The sequence below is a fragment of the Myodes glareolus genome, chromosome 6 (assembly GCF_982192425.1).
Source record: "Myodes glareolus chromosome 6, mMyoGla1.1, whole genome shotgun sequence".
NCBI lineage: Eukaryota > Metazoa > Chordata > Mammalia > Rodentia > Cricetidae > Myodes > Myodes glareolus.
The window spans coordinates 109,911,812-109,927,633 of record NC_142031.1 but is presented as its reverse complement, the minus strand read 5'-3'; the positions used below and the strand labels follow the sequence as shown (position 1 = coordinate 109,927,633).

Here is a 15,822-nt window from a genome sequence, read left to right as displayed (position 1 = left end):
CCCTGGGGCTCTTTGGCCAGCCAGTCTGGCCCAATAAGTCATTTCCAGGCCAGTCAGGATCTTTGTCTAAGAAATGACATCTGGGGGCTGGAGAGATGGCTCAGAGGTTAAGAGCACTGATTGTTCTTCCAGAGGTCCTGAGTTCAATTCCCAGCAACCACATGGTGGCTCACAACCATCTGTAATAAAATCTGATACATGCAGACAGAACACTGTAAACAAAACAAATAAATAAATCTTTAAAAAAAAAAGAAAGAAAAAGAAATGACACCTGACTTTGGCAAGCGTGAGCACACACGTGTGCATGTACACACATGCACACAAAGACCTTTTTAATTCAAAACTAAATGCAAATGAAATCTACCTAATGAAATAGCAGCATATGGGTAAAGGATAAGAAAAGAAAGGAAAAGAAATAGTCTTTAAAAAAAAATAAAAGGAGGAAGCAGGCCCCAATGAAGCCCATACTCACACCCTCCCCCATCTGGGCTGCAACCTACCCGCTTATGCTGTGGACAGCAGAAAGGTGAGCTGTCCCTAGAAGCGCTTGAAAAAGACTTCTCTAGATGTCCTCTCTCCAGTGAGAGGAGCTGAGGAAAATGAACATAGGAAGAAATAAAAGAAAGCAATGAAGTCAGCAGAGGTGAGGAAATAAGGCAAGGCTGGTGACTGGAATGTTGAGTCTCAGGCTCACGGACAAGGAAAGAGAGAACCATTGGCAAAGACGTGGAAGACTACAGTCCAGCCCCATGGCCTCCAGGCCAGAGAGAATGATTATGCCGCGGCTGCAGACTCACATCCCTTCAAAGCACAACCCACTGTTTTCTTCACGCAAGGCAAACAGCTTCTCTGTAGGTGAGTCTTGAGTATGAGAGTAGAAACTGAGTCAAAAGGGACGAGGGGCCTCTAGCTCTGGATCCCACATTGATGACGGACCTAAATTTGGGTCAGTTGTAGTAAAGGAAGAGAAAAAGTTGTAGAATTTTCCACCCAAATTACCATGATTTTTTTTTATAATTTAGTAATGTGGTGTTTTAATTTTTTTTAATTTTATTTATTTAAGTGTGGGGTATATACACATGAGATGCAGGAGGAGGTTAGAAGTGTTGGATCCTCTTAAACACTGGCCCTTCTCTCCATTCCTGCAGTGTGGTACCCACTCTTAAACACTGGCCCTTCTCTCCAACCCTGCAGTGTGTACTTTGAAAACTACTCCTTCTTGACAATAAAGAACTTTACTTCCGTCTGAAAAGCTTGGATACTTAATTGTAGGATTCCAGAACTGGTGTGCTGGGCTTTCCCTTAACTTGCCTGTCGTCCTGGGAATTTTTATAGTCACGTCTAAACCAATCCACAACCAAAATCATGTTTTCTACTTCTACCCTTCCAACAAAGAAGCGGCAGTTTGAATTGTGAGAGCTCTAAGTAATTCAAATTCCACCCATGTTTTCCCATGATCCCTAAAGTCACAGGAGGCTGGAACTGTTTGCCATAAACACTCCTATCTTATCAAAACAAAATGAGAATGGAGTAGAAGTTAGACTTGCCATAAAAAGACAACACTGTAGCCCCCGCTCCCTCAAGCCGACTTCTGAGACCACAAGGGCCACACGTGGTGTCCTAGCCTCTCTGAGATATCCTCTCTATAAAGCCCATCCTAGTCTGGCATGGCGGCTCACACCTGCAATCCCAGCAGCTGAGAGGTTGAGACAGGAGGATTGCCTCAAGTTTAAAACCAGCCTGAGCCACGTAGTGATTTCCAGGCTAATACGAGTTGCAGAGTAAGACACCAAACCAAAGGAACTGAGGAGTTCTCTCAATCAGTCAGAAAAACACTAGCTATGGAAATGCAAGGGGCTGCCACTGGTCCCCAGAATACACATAAAAATCCAGATGTGGTTGAAACACTCTTAAACCTGCTTCTGGGAGGCGGACACAGGAGGATCCCTTGACAGGAGAAAGTCTAACTGAATTGGGGAGCTCTACTTCTCAGTGAAAGACCTTGCCTCATAAAAAAGGATAATCATCTTGGGGGAACAACACCGGAAGTTGGCCCCCACAAGCTTGTGCACCCACACATCCACGAATGCATACATGAACCCATGCACACATGTGCACACACAAATAAGGCACATGGCAGCTGAACAACAACCTCTGACGTCCACACACAAGCACCTAGGTGCGTGCACACACTCTTCATGAAATACACGAACACACTTTCATGAGAGTCACCGCTGGCCCTCACTAATCTAGAGCAGGAAGAAACACACCTTCCCTGTCAAGGATCAAATAACTGACATCTTCAGCTCTGAGAGCCATTCACTCTCCTGATGCAGAGGGAACTTGGCCATCAACAGTATATACACAAGCATATATAACTGAGTTCCAATAAAGCTTTATTTATAACAGCAGAAGCAGATCTGGGCGATGGCCAGTGTTTTGAGCCTTAGTCACAGTTTTCTGAACATCAAGTACAGACAGGTTGAAAAGTCTGCCTCTGCAAATCCTGCCCCGGCCTCCATCCATGACTCTGCCCCCCTCCCTTGCTTTCTGACACCGTTTTGGGACCCAAGGACATGCCCACGTGCTTCAAGATGCATCCCTGCCTCCTGATCTCTTGTTTGCAGAGTGTTCAGGGACCCCTGGGATTTCTCTTACCAGCAGTGTCTCACAAGCAGAGCCTGGAGACTCTGAAAAGCTTCCTAATACGCAATCAAAATGTCACCCCGGACAAGCTACTTTGCACCCTGCACTAGCCGTCTGCCGCAAAAGTTCACATTTGCCTTTTATTCCCGACCCCACGCTATGCTGGCTTCAGGCCTCTTGCTTGGACCATATTTAAATTGTCAAGAGATGTCAGCAAGTTGTGAAGGACAGCCTTACTCTGGCAGCTCTTTCAGAGGGCGATGATCAATGGGCCTCTTTTGTTAGCCTCACAGGATCACCGCTGACTCGGGAAGCCAGGGTCCCAATGGTTTATGAGAAGGCTGAAATGGACAAGCAGTTTCACCCTCATTGCTCCAAAGCCACAAACCTACACTCACCCCATTAATTATTCCTGCCCCAAGGACAAGGTTTGTTGCGGTCTGCAGAGGAGCAGGGCAGTCAGAGAGCCCCATGGAGCGAGCGCCTGTGGAAGGCGCCAGGAAATGCAGCCTCCTGACTTTCCGGGAAAGCGGATTGCCTGAGCCCACAGGGACTCCTTCTGTAAACAGGTACAGGCCACTGGGAACCAAAGGGATTTGGAACCTTGGCGTAATAGATTACTCTAGTGCTGAAGAGATGCCGTTTGTGAGACACACACCCATGTGGACTAGCTTTTTTGCCTCGAATCATTTTATCCTGACATGCTCTTGTCTGAAAAATCACATCCCTCACATAGGGTCTAGAACCGGAAGCTAGGCCCTAATTTACATGAAAAGAAGTAGACACACCTAGAGTTATTTTTTCAAGAAAGCAGACTAGCTGAAAGGTGCATACCTTTAATTCCAGCACTCAGGAGGCAGAGGCAGGCGTATCTCTGTGGGTACAAGGCCAGCCTGGTCTACAAGAGCTAGTTCCAGGGCAGGCTCCAAAGCGACAGAGAAACCCTGTCTTGAAAAAAAAAAAAGAAAGAAAGAAAGAAAGAGAGAGAGAGAGAGAGGGAGGGAGGGAGGGAGGGAAGGAGGAAGGAAGGGAAAGCAGGGTTGGAGGGAGGGAGGGAGGGAAGGAGGAAGGAAGGGAAAGCAGACTCAAAACCCCACTCTCACTGGATGCTCCCTTTTCTAGATTTGCCCATGCTGTTCACCTAGTTCAGTGCCCCTCCTGAGAAGCCTCCCCTCTCCAGAAACTGAAACCATTCTTTCTTGTCCCTGGCCTCCCTCGGGACTCTCTTTACATTCCAGCACACTGCACGCAGGCCTTTGTGTTCCACACACGCAGGCTCCATCCTCTCTACCTCTTCTCCCCTCTGAGAACCAGCACAGGCCACAGTCATGTTAACAGCCCTTGTATCAACCTGGCCAGTCCAACAAGTGAATTACAAACTCAAGGAAAGCTTCATGAGTGAGCAAACGCACCCTGCTTCTATGTCTGGGCTCAGGATACCATCACATGCACAGATGTTTGATACTGTAGTGATGATGTCATTGTGCTCTTCATATGGGACTTTCCTTCTCATTAAGACTAGGAAAATCCCACCAGGAATGGTGATGTACATCTTTAATCCCAGTGGGAGGCAGAGGCAGGTAGATCTCTTTGAGTTCAAGGTCAGCCCAAAATGGTTGTTCCTGAGAAATGGTCTACATGGTGAGTTCCAGGACAACCAGGGCTGTGTAGAGAAAGCCTGTCTCAAAAAAATTAGAAAATTATAAAAAGACTAGGAAAATCTCAAAGTCCTTTGTTCTTTAATAAGAAAAGAAAATTCAACCAACAGTTTAGACTGGGCTTTTCTGGCAGCTAGTGGAGGCTAGTGGAGACCAGAACGGTTGGGTGAGCTAACTCCAGAGAATTGTTACAGACAGAAAAACAGAATGCCATTTGGAAACTGACCTTGCACCATCATCTTGCCTGTATGCAGTCAATTCCTATATTCAGAATAGCAGAGAACTCTAAAGTCAGATAGACACAAGGGGTGCCAAGCAGGGTGCCCCTAATCCTCTCCTTGGCAGTTACTAGGCCCTTTATACACAGGTCACGGTTTCATCTCCCTAGAATATTCCATGGAATATTGAGCTGGCATGCAATCTCTCAGTGAGAGCAGATAGTGACGGGCCAGTCGAGTTCCTGGTGGCATTTTCACTGAGGAGGCTTGCTTCCCGTTAGGAATGTGTTCCCCTGATATCAGTAAGTGGCACCACTCCATGGGGCCCCTGAGAAATGGAAAAAAAATGTCCGGCCAAGAGGATGTTTCCTATTTAAAACTTGGCTTCGTGGACAGGTAATTATGTCTTAGGGTAATTTTTAAGAATAAGAAAGGACAACGATTTCCACATATAAAATTATACCATTTAACTTTATAGCCATATACTTCCTTAAGCAGTTAAATTTTGGATAAAGGACCTGATTGTCTATTTTCTATATGTGTGATTTCGTATTCTAGGTTTCATTTTGATAATCAGGAGAAATTATCACGAGGGCTGTTTTGTCTCCCTCCAGAGCCTCAGGTTTGGTGAAGGCAGGGAGAGCTATCCTCCCAAGCAGAGCTTGTGGCAAACAGATCCCAGAGGCCGCTGGACAATAGGAAAGTCCCCTGGTGTTTTGCCTAGGTGCATGGGCCTTGCATGGCCTGCATGGGTTGTGTCACTGTTGTGCTCCAACTCACGCTGCAAGCCTGTCAACGGGAGGTGACACATTTCCCACATCAAGTAAGAGCTGCCGTTTACAGTTGAGGGCTTAGTCGTATCAGAAGGAAGCAAAACTATTTTCAAAATATTATTATAACAGTTCAAATACCCCCCAATGTGAGAAAATGAGGTTTTACTTGTATATAAAATATATGACTACATCTTATGGAATTTATTCAGAAAAAAAAAAACAGAGTAATGGGAAAATGTTGTTTAACTAAGAGAAGGTGAAAAGAAGGCAGCTGTGACATAAAGCCTTGACCATCTTCCTGCTTCCCAGGGACAACAGGACCCCTCCTTGATTGCTCCCCCTCAATCCGCGTCTTCATCTTCCACCTCAGACCAAGGGAACAGTCTTTGGATAAGTCGTTTTCTCTAGGCAGTGCTTGTCACCCAGCTGGATTCAATCTGACTCCTACGTCCATTTCAAATTCACAAAGGAGGTTCAGCAAGTAAAAGTTCTTGCTTTCTAAATCTGATGACTTGAGAGCCATGCCCAGGACCAAGGAAAAAGTGGAAGGAGAAAATGGAGTTCTGAAAAATGTTGCTTTCTGATGCCTACACATACAAAGAAAGAAAGAGGGGGGGGGGAGAGAAAGGGTTTTAAATAATAATAATAATTAGAACAAAAACATCCAGTATTGACCAAATGCTTTGGGATTGAGCAGTATATTATAGTTTATGTACATTCTTCCACAAAACCCTTACACTAACCAAACAGAACAGAGCATGGCCTGTCTTATCAGTAACTACAAACGCTTGTGGCTGTTAAGTAACTTAGCCCCTCATGTAATACTTCCTTATGATCAGGGAGATTTTCAGATCTTGCTGGGTCTACCAAAAGCCCACTCTGCATGCACTTTGGCCTCTGCAAATAGAACAGAGCACACAAGCATCTTCAAGACATCCTAAATCCAGTCATTCTAAAATAGCAAGCATCTACAGCCATCTTCTGATATGACTATATGCACACATATGCTTATGCACAAAGGCTGTAGGAACCACCAGGTCTCTAACAAACACCCCTTTTTGTTTTAGGTGCAGCTCTCCACAGCTGTGAACACTGATGAACTGGTTTGTCTCTGTCTGGCTCCAGTACCTGATAAGGTAACTAACTTCCTGGGTACAAGCCATGAGCTTCCACAATGGCCCTGGGGAGGTGTCGTCTAAAGAGCTAGCGCCCAGCAGACAGGTTCAGAGTTTCCCATCTCACATCAGTAATGAATAACAAATTACCCCAGGCCTTGAAATCACTCTTAGACCCATTACTGATGACCCTTGCTGTCCCTGGGCTGAGTTCCAGCTGGTGTTCAGTCCTAGGCCAGCAGTGACATCAGAGGTCTGGCACTGAGCTTTGCAGAAGGGCATGGGAGAGCTAAGCTATGTGCCACTTAGGGAAGTTCCACATGGGAAGTGGTGACCAAGAGTACCAACTACCTCTCGGCAACCTGTATCCAGGGGGAGGAAACACTGATCCATCCAACAGGCCACCTGGAGAGGTTTCTCCAGCTGGGCTTGGGCTGTCTGAGCTGCCTGGTGCGCACCCACCAAGCTTCCAAGAGAAACTCAACATGAAGAAGCTGATGTTGTCTCCTGCCCCTGGCTTCTAGCCTGTGTGCTCAGTGGAGGGAGTGGAGGGGTAGTTTTAGAGAAAGGCACTGGTCATCAAAGAATTTCCCCTCTTGCTTCTCAATAGCAGCCTTTGAAATATAGGTTGTAAACCAAGACCTTCCCCTGTATAAGAATGTGTCAGCAATTACCCAGGCCTCTGACTATGGGGTTCAGTCCAGCTAACAGAGAGCTGCGTTCTCTGATCCCCTACCCAGACTAGAGGACCTGCCACTAGGGCAAGGGAAAAAAGTGAAAGAAAAGAGAACTTAATTTAAAAAATATGTAAGGTGATACACGTCTATAATATTAGCACTTGGTAGGCTGAGGCAGGAGGATGACAAGTTCTAAGCTAGCCTGAGTTGTGTCCTGTCTCCAGAAACCTAAAAGAAACTCCTTCAGAGTTTTTGTGAGTCAAGATGAATGAAAGAAGCTAACAATAAATAATCCACTATTTCACACAGCAAAATAAGTTGTGTGTGTGTGTGTGTGTGTGTGTGTGTGTGTGTGTGCGTGTGTAATAAGCCAGGGTATTTGGTCAAGCACAGACCTGAAGTTACTTACCACTACCTAACTTCCCAAATGGATCAATTGTTGATCTTGTTGATTTGCGTACTTGTTAACAAAACCAGACACATATGGTCGATCATCAGATGATGCTGGGTTTAAACAGGAATTCAGGAATAAATAAAGCTAAAGGACAGAACCTGTGGGATGGGGGGCTGGCGGGCTCAGATGCACCTTCAAAGCCCTGCTCTTCTGTGCTAGCCATGCTACTTTCCTTATTGATGTAACACCATTCCTGTTTTCCTTTCCAGGAAGAACGGTGCCAATCGCCAGAGGCAGACATGTTTATCAAGCTGAGTATCTTGAAGTCTGACATAAAATCTGTGGCCTTTGGTATAACTGAAAAACACTCTGTCAACACCGCAGAGAGAGCACGCCCGAGGCGCTGGCCTCTGCCCAAGGAGTGCAGAGGAATGGACAAAAAATTGACTCCGGTCCAAAAATTACAAAATGAGGGAAAGTCAAACTCGAGGCGAACAAACCTTTTCCATCAAGTCTGGTTAACGTCTTGGGGAAGCGTCCAGCCCACAAGTCGGTCAGTGCTTAGGTGAAAATACAAGTTTTTCTCCCCTTTGGAAAGTCATGTTGCTCCTGCTCTTATGAATACATCAATTATGTTAAAACTGAGAGTGTCTGTCAGTGCAATGTGAGACGGTCCACTGTGTTACAGACTGCCCTCTTCAGAAACAAAACATCCTTCAAACGCCCCATCCTCCATCGCTCCAGCCAAATAGTTGGAGAGCTGAAAAAGGGCAAACTCTGGGGGCCGGGAGGAGGGGCTGGCTTGAGATGTACTTGTATTCATAGTGACTAGCTAGCATAATGCCCTCCCCTTAAAGGCCTTCTGTAAGAGAAGCAATCACCCCCCCCAAAAAAAAAGTTGTCAAAGATCCCCCCAAAGCCAAGAACTGGATGTTTGAAAAGACAAGCCTGATTTTAAAACGGGCTGAAATACTCTGTCCTCAGCTCTTCCTTCAATTCTGGCTTCTGGGGTCCCAGGAAAGATGTCTAAAATAGTCAGACCCCACAGTGCACTGGGATCCAAACTAGAAAGCCAAAGACAGTCCACAGACCTTACCATGAAGCCTGTAACCGCAGGTCAACCTGGGCATCCTCCCACGGGCTCCGTTGCTTTACCGAACCCTCAGCCTTGGCCTTGTCATTTTCACTCATGACGTGTTTTCTGCAGAGTCCCCGCCCCCTGCCTCTCCCTGTAGCGTCTGTCCCCAAGCCCTGCCACCCTTGGTTGCTTACATTGGTCAACCAGCCTGAACTGGGAGCGTCAGGATCCTTCCTGCTATGCACATTGCCAACATTCCATAAGATTTATGTCACAGGAGCCTGTGAAGATGACAGATGTGGGAAAGAGGGGCCAAGGAGAGAAGTAAAAATAACCCAGCTCTGGCTTAACCAAGGGGGGCCCGGTCCCCCAACCTAGAGAGTGACGTGATAGTTTCAGGGCCATGGACTTTGCAAGAGAAAAATAAATAAATAAAGCATGGCAGGTTCTTCCAATAGTCTCATTTTCAATTCAAAATCCCTTTAGAAAAGTTGACGTTTTATTAATGGGTCACACTTCCAAAGTGCCCTAGCAGTAAACATACATTTGGCTTGATTGGGTTGGGGGATTTGTGAGGGAAGGTGGGGTGAGCCTCTGAAGACTGAGGCTGGATACAGAAAAGGGTCTGGGTGACCACAGCCATGGTTCATATGGGCCAGGCTGGAGGGCAACTCGCCACAGCTCCTACCCACCAAAAATCACCAACCTCAGGAACCTCTGGCTCCCCCACAGGGTGGTGTGCCATGCCGACACTGAAAACTATTCTCACGAAGAAGTGCTGGGACACTTCAGGTTATTATTCAATGAGTAGAGGCAAGTTAGACACAAAGGTATCCAGTCGGTTGAAGCCAACATTTTGGGAATTACCTATAGTTGTGGGATTAGAGATGAGTTTTTTTATTTTCTTTGCTCAGTGATCTTCTCTCTCTCTCTCTGTCTCTCTGTCTCTGTCTGTCTGTCTGTCTGTCTGTCTGTCTCTCTCTCTCTCTCTCTCTCTCTCTCTCTCTCTCGTGTGTGTGTGTGTGTGTGTGTGTGTGTGTGTGTGCGCGCGCGCGCGCTAGTTAGCGGACACCCTCTGATGCTGTCCTGCAGTAACCAGCCTGCTTCACCTCTCCTAATAGGGTAGAGCAGAAACACTCTCTGTGGATGCTATTATTATTTCATCTAGATTTTAGGGCAAATCTAAGGATCTAAAATCAGGTCAGCGAGCCCTCTCCAGGGACCCAGTTTTCTATACTCTGGCTTGTCTTTTAATAACATAAATAAACACTTCAAAACAGAAAAAAAAAATCTCCAAGTCAACATTACTCACATAGTTCAAACACCAGGCTCCCCTTCACCCAAGGCATAAGGTCAAGGACTCCTTTCCGGTTAAAATGGCCAGGAGTGAGGGTGTTTGCCTATAATCCTAGCACTGGGAAGGCTGGGGGATAAATGTTCTAGGCCAGTTTGAGCTGTAAAGTGAAATCAAAGAGAAAAAAGTCACACAGACACAAAAAACATATAGAGTGTGCCGTGTTTTCTCCCAGTCTGTCCCCTGGCTCTTGAGTTTTCTGTGGACCCCAGTGTGAATGTGCAAGAAGTTTGTTTTGAATTTTTTGTGCCCCTCACCTACCAACCTGACACTGTCCAGAACTCGGCCATCCAGGACTTACAGCACTCTCTGCTGGGACTACCAAGGACTTGGAATACGGTTGTGAGATGTCCTTCGATTGTAAAATACACATCAGATGTTGGCAGTGCCAAAAGAAAAAAAGATTGTAAAAGTCTCATTGATAAATTTGTGTCAGTTGTGAATAAAAATTGTATCAATAGATATTGCATTTAATAAAAATTATCCAAGTGCTCTCAACTGTTTCTTTTTGCTTTATAAAATGTGGACTCTAGGAAATCGGATATTACCTACATAGCAGATACTATATTCGTATCAGAACAAAATTTTCTAGGACAGGAAATATCAGGCTTAGAATTCAAGAATCCATTTTCCACCTTTTAGATAAAAGTAGGATCCACATATACAAATGCTTGGCCAAAACCTGTCTATGGTCTCTAATAAAATGCACCGTGTTGCGCCAGTTTCAAACCATAGCAGTCTGTCAGTGGGTAGATAATTTCCACTCTCTCTAATAACGGGATGAATCCCGGATCTTTCAAGGATGACACAGCATCTAAAAGTCACCAAGTCCATCCCCAGCCAGCCAGACTGGAGTCCTCCGACTCAAGGTCACCCTGCCCATCTCCAGTCGGACTGGAGTCCTCAGACTTGAATGCAGTCCCCTCTGTCCTCCTGCATTCACCCTCAAGTCTTTGTAACCCCCTTTATTCAAAAGATGCAGTCCCCACCGGGACTTTCTCTGTGTAGCGCCAGGCCATTCCTCAAAGTGCCCCAGGTGGGACGTACTGACCACTATTGCTCTTTGAAAAGGCAAGAAGATATTAAGGTTAAGGAGGGGCCATCTGGACGAAACACGTGACGCAGATGCTCCAGAGAGCCACTCAGACCCACGTGATGTTTTTCAGAGATGAGGCTTGCCCAGGAGATGTTAAAGGGTGAGTTTGGCTCTGACTCGAGCCTACTCTAACTTCAGTGACCAGGCCACTCAACAGCCAGCCTGTGGACAAAGTTCCCCTTCCTCCTGAGCAGAGCTGAGCGCTTGCCCTGCAGCAGCAACCAGAATAAATAAAATCTTTATAATCGACGTGTGGGCGGGGCTTGTCTAGGACGTATTTCTGCGGTACAGGGGAGGGTGGGGCGAGTTTTTAAAAGATCCGGGGAAGCGCCAGCTCTGCAGACACTCTGTTAAGGCTCACGAGGCCAAGCAGAAATTTTAATTCCCAATTATTCCCTCAAAGTCAAGTCACACAGGCCTACTTCAGCAGTTTGCAGATTTCAGCCATCTTCCACATGGTTCCTTCTGATCCATTTCATCCGAGTCAATCAAAATATAATTTAAAAAGTATATAAATTATATGTCATATGTATTAGTTATAAAAATAAAAGTCTTTCATGACAGAAAAGTGACTTAATTCATAGTGTTTCTTCAGGTATGAGAATCCCAAGTCCTGACTGTCTATCATCCCCTTGAGCTGGTTTCATTTTTCTCTCTGAATTTTGTAAACATGACTTACAGATTAAAACCCTGAAGGAAATGTTTTTGCGTAGCACATTTTTTAAAAGTAAAGATTTTGCTTTTTGGAGTCTGTCTATTTCGAATAGAATCTAGAAATCAAAACCTACCCTTACTATTTTAAAATGCACTCACTCCCCCAGCACTACTGCATTAAAAGGTGTCATACTAAGTGCCTGGGTAAGAACATTTGGTTGACACGGCATGAGGGACGAGGGGGGCTGGCACTACAAAAATGAGGAATCAAAATATTTGGGGGGCTTTTTTTTTTTTTAGCAGGATCTCACTCTTTAGTTCACACTGATCTCAAACTCGGGACCATCTGTCTGCTTCAGCCTCCCAAGAGTTAACAGCAGCGGCGTGAGCCACCATGCCTGGCTGGAAAGAGTCAAATTTGAAAGAGACTTGGGTTCATTTTCTAATGTCACTCAAATAATTAGAGTCATTACACACCTCTCTACCCATGGAAAAATAAATAAATAAAATAAAATAAAACCCCCAAGCTCTCCTGCAGTTTCTTCCCGGTGTATACTGTTAAAACACACACACATATATGTGCGCACAAACTCATCCAGTGAAAGCAAGCTTAGGAGCTCAGTGATTGCCTGCCAAGGTTTACCCCAGAGTAAATATTTACCGCATAGTTACAAAGTTTCCCTCAAGGAGGCCCAAAATGGAAGCGTTTACACACGTGGCAAATACTTTATGCTTGCCTGGGCCACAAGAAAGAGATAGTTTAATAACAACGTTTATGGATTTTGAAAGCAAACACAATCCAAGAGCCTTTGCACATGTGGGAAAAGCTATTTTAACCTTACATGTTTTCTCCTGAAGATCTTTGGGTTGGGGACAGTGAACAAGGCCCAGTGTCCTCTGGGGCCCAACTAATCCACGCTGTAAACACACACACACACACACACACACCAAATAAAATCAAAATCTGGACAGTGCCTGGGGGCAGAGTGGGAGGGGGGCTTCTCTGTTATTCCAATGCAAACATTCCCAACACAGACAATGGCCACTCCTCACTGAGAAATGGGGCGTGGGGGGGGTGTCTTGCTTCCTCACCTCTCTCTGCTCCCCTCTTTCTCCTGCTTGCCTGTGCCTTTACCATTCCAGAAAGAACGCCATATAAGTAAAAAATAGCAAGGGATACACGCGTGTGCTTTCCATAGTTTCAGCGCCTCGTTTTTGTTGTCTGACAGTTCCAGTCCAGAGGCCACTAAGTTGTGAGGCCTTGGAGCTAGAAGTTGTATAATCTAGGAATCGAAGTATGCTGCTTAAGATTAGCCCCCTTTTACACAATGCGTTCGTTCTGCCATTTGGACAACTGCTGCTCTTCGTTATGATTTTGTGCCTCCTTCCCCCACGCACCTCAGGCTACATCCATCAGTCTGAACTCTGAGAATCAAATGGAAATGGTAAAAGAAATCACTAGGCCATTTACGGCCTAGAAACATAGAAGCTAGCAAAAGGGATCTGGGCCCAGCCCAACATGGTTTTGGGAGGGAAAGATGTGGCGCCTAGTTGCTCTATCCTTGGTCTGCACCGCCCCCTGGTGGCCTCTTCGGAAGGAATCGGGCAGGTCCGGGCTCAGGTCCCCTAAAGTTCGGTTCGGGTGTTGGGGGATAGAGTTGCTTTCTGCAGCGCTCTGGTGCGGACTGCGGTGCGGGAAGGGAGAGGGAGCAGTGAGGGGGGGAGGAAGATGTAGGTGGAAGGAAGAAAACGGAATTTTTTTAATTATACAGGGTAAAAGGCTCAGGCTTCCCAATCCCAAACAAAAGAACGCTGGAATTAGGTAAAAATAAATCAAAAAGCAAAAGCAGAACTCTCGATTTACAGTCAAGAAACTCAGATCCAAAAACGGGGTGTGACTTGCCAGGGAAATCAACTTGCTGGTGACTAATCTCCCTCACCCCTTCTGGGGTGACAGTGTTGGGGGACCCACAAAGTGGAGAAGAATTTGAGCGTTGGCCAACTAGGGGACTAGCTCCGCAGATAAGTCCCCGATCCCAATCACCAAGTCCAGGGGTGGAAACGGCAGAGGGCCGTGGTTGCTTCAGACCGCCTTTGCCCACATGGGAACCCAACAGGGGTCCCGGGGACCCCGAGGCACGTCGCCCGGCTTCCCAGGCCTGCGACGGGTGGACACAAAGCAGGCCCCGCGGGCGGCGTTCAGGCCGGGGCGGTTGAGTCTGATTGATGGACCCCGAGGGTGGCGGCCCAGCTGCAGCCGCAGGCCTGGAGTGAGCGCTGGTCCTCATCCCGGCGGGCTTGGAGAGGAAAAGCTGATTTACTGCGCCCAGCAGCCGCAAAGTCCCTGCAGCCATGAAACCCGCCCCGCCCGGGCACAGTCGCCTTCCACCTAGCCTGGCTTTGCAGGACCGCCGTGTACCCTACCCACAACACTGCTCCGTAAGCCCCGCCACACTGCACAGCTGGCCAGGGTGCCCAGGCCGTGCCTTCGGGGCCACGATGCCTAAGCATTAGACTCCGAAGTTAGGCAAAGGGCAACCGGGCCCCTAGTCCTCCTCCTGGCCGCAGTTCCATCAGTGTAGAGACTCTTTTTGCTTAAAGCACTGAGAAACGCAAAGCTCCCCTTTCTTACAATCGAAGTGAAATACGCGCAGCCCCAAATTCTTACTCTTAGTTTTCGAATGTGTTATGCTTCGAAAGGTAAAAGGCCAACAAACTCTTGGGGAGTGGAAAAATAAGTTTTGAACTAACGAATCCGAAGAAGTAATTCTAAACTCAAAGGTAAAGAATGTTGGGCCCTCGCATAAGTTTCCCGGACGGTTATGAAGTTGACTAGTAGGCAGAGCTCAGATAATGCAGATTCTTTCTCTACGGACACTGGGGATCCAAAGATAGGGTGAAAAATAAGCTCATAGTTAGGGTGTCTGGAGAGGGGAGATGAGGGTTCACTTCGGAGTAATCTATTGGCTTCAAAATAAAATCTAGCAGACGGGGAGCCCAAAGTAACAAACCTAATGAATCGCGTTTTTGTAGGATGAGGGCCTCGTGGCTCGACTCTGAAAAAAAAAAAAAAGGAATAAATACGCCTTTTTAGGAGCTATTTTTGAAAGCTGGGTGCGATTTTAAATTTTATAATTATAAAGTACGGTGATCAAAAGCGGTGTACAAGTTTTGTATGATCGAGTAAAGAAATCATGTAACCAACCCGTAAGATGTACGTGGAAACCCCACAAAGCTCTCCTGTCAACTTGATTTTCTTTTCTCTCCTCCGCTCTCCCCTCTGTAAATACCATTAACTCTTAGTCTGTCTGGCCTTGGTGGCCCGAACCTCCTCTTAGACCTGATAAATTAAACCGAAAAGCAGATACACGGGGGTGCAGAGATAAAGCTTTGCGGGGATCTCGCCCCGTGTTTACGGCTGGAGTTGGTTAAAAACAAAAGCGCTGCCCCAGTAAGGCGACTGAAGCTTAGACGGTCCTTCCTGTGCCGGGGACCCGAAAGGAATCACTGAAAAGCTGTGTTAACTGCCGCTGGCTCCGAAAGCAGCGTCGCAGCCTGGGCCCCAGGGCTGCAGCCAGGCTTGACTCCGGAAAATACTGGTCGTTGGGAAGTAAGCTTCCCTCTCGCACTTCAATTTCATTTTAATTCCTAAAAGAGCCCTGAAAATGACACTCTCCGAAGCGCTGCCGCCTCGTTCCCTTCTCTTTAAGGAAAAAGTTTTTGCAAACACTTTCTTTGGAAGCGTGTTTTACTCTCAAACTTTGATAGACAAACATCTCAAGAGGAAGTTTCACATTAAAACAACAACCAATAAACTGAGTTTCGTAACCTGTAGCTTCCTAATAGTACAAGTGTGTCCCACTTCACTCGGTTATAAAATACAGAAATGTTTGGTTATCAATTTTTCTAAATTACTAGCTGGATGGGGGAGTGCTGAGGTGAAGAGGAAAGACGAGCCTTGTGCCATCTTGTGGCAATATGTGGAACTTCACGGCAGATGCCAAATTCAATGACCAGCTGAACCTTCAGGGATTTCTTCACCAAAAAGTTCTGCAAACCTCGTTCTCCTGAGACGAAGAAAGGCTTTCTTCTTTACAGAAGACTAGATCTGAAGACAAAAATGTTGGCAATAAATAAATAAAAGATTCTGAAAGTCTGT

The 15,822-nt window shown here is 46.3% G+C and overlaps 1 long non-coding RNA gene across 1 annotated transcript; it reads right to left on the bottom strand.

The window, feature by feature from the left end:
- Positions 1–5,475: 5,475 nt before the first annotated feature.
- LOC125404317 (uncharacterized) lies at positions 5,476–8,713 on the bottom strand. Its single transcript, XR_007233232.3, has 2 exons — positions 8,578–8,713; positions 5,476–5,882 (listed from the first exon to the last, which is right to left on the bottom strand). It is a non-coding gene; the product is annotated as an uncharacterized LOC125404317 (long non-coding RNA).
- Between the last annotated feature and the right edge of the window lie 7,109 nt (positions 8,714–15,822).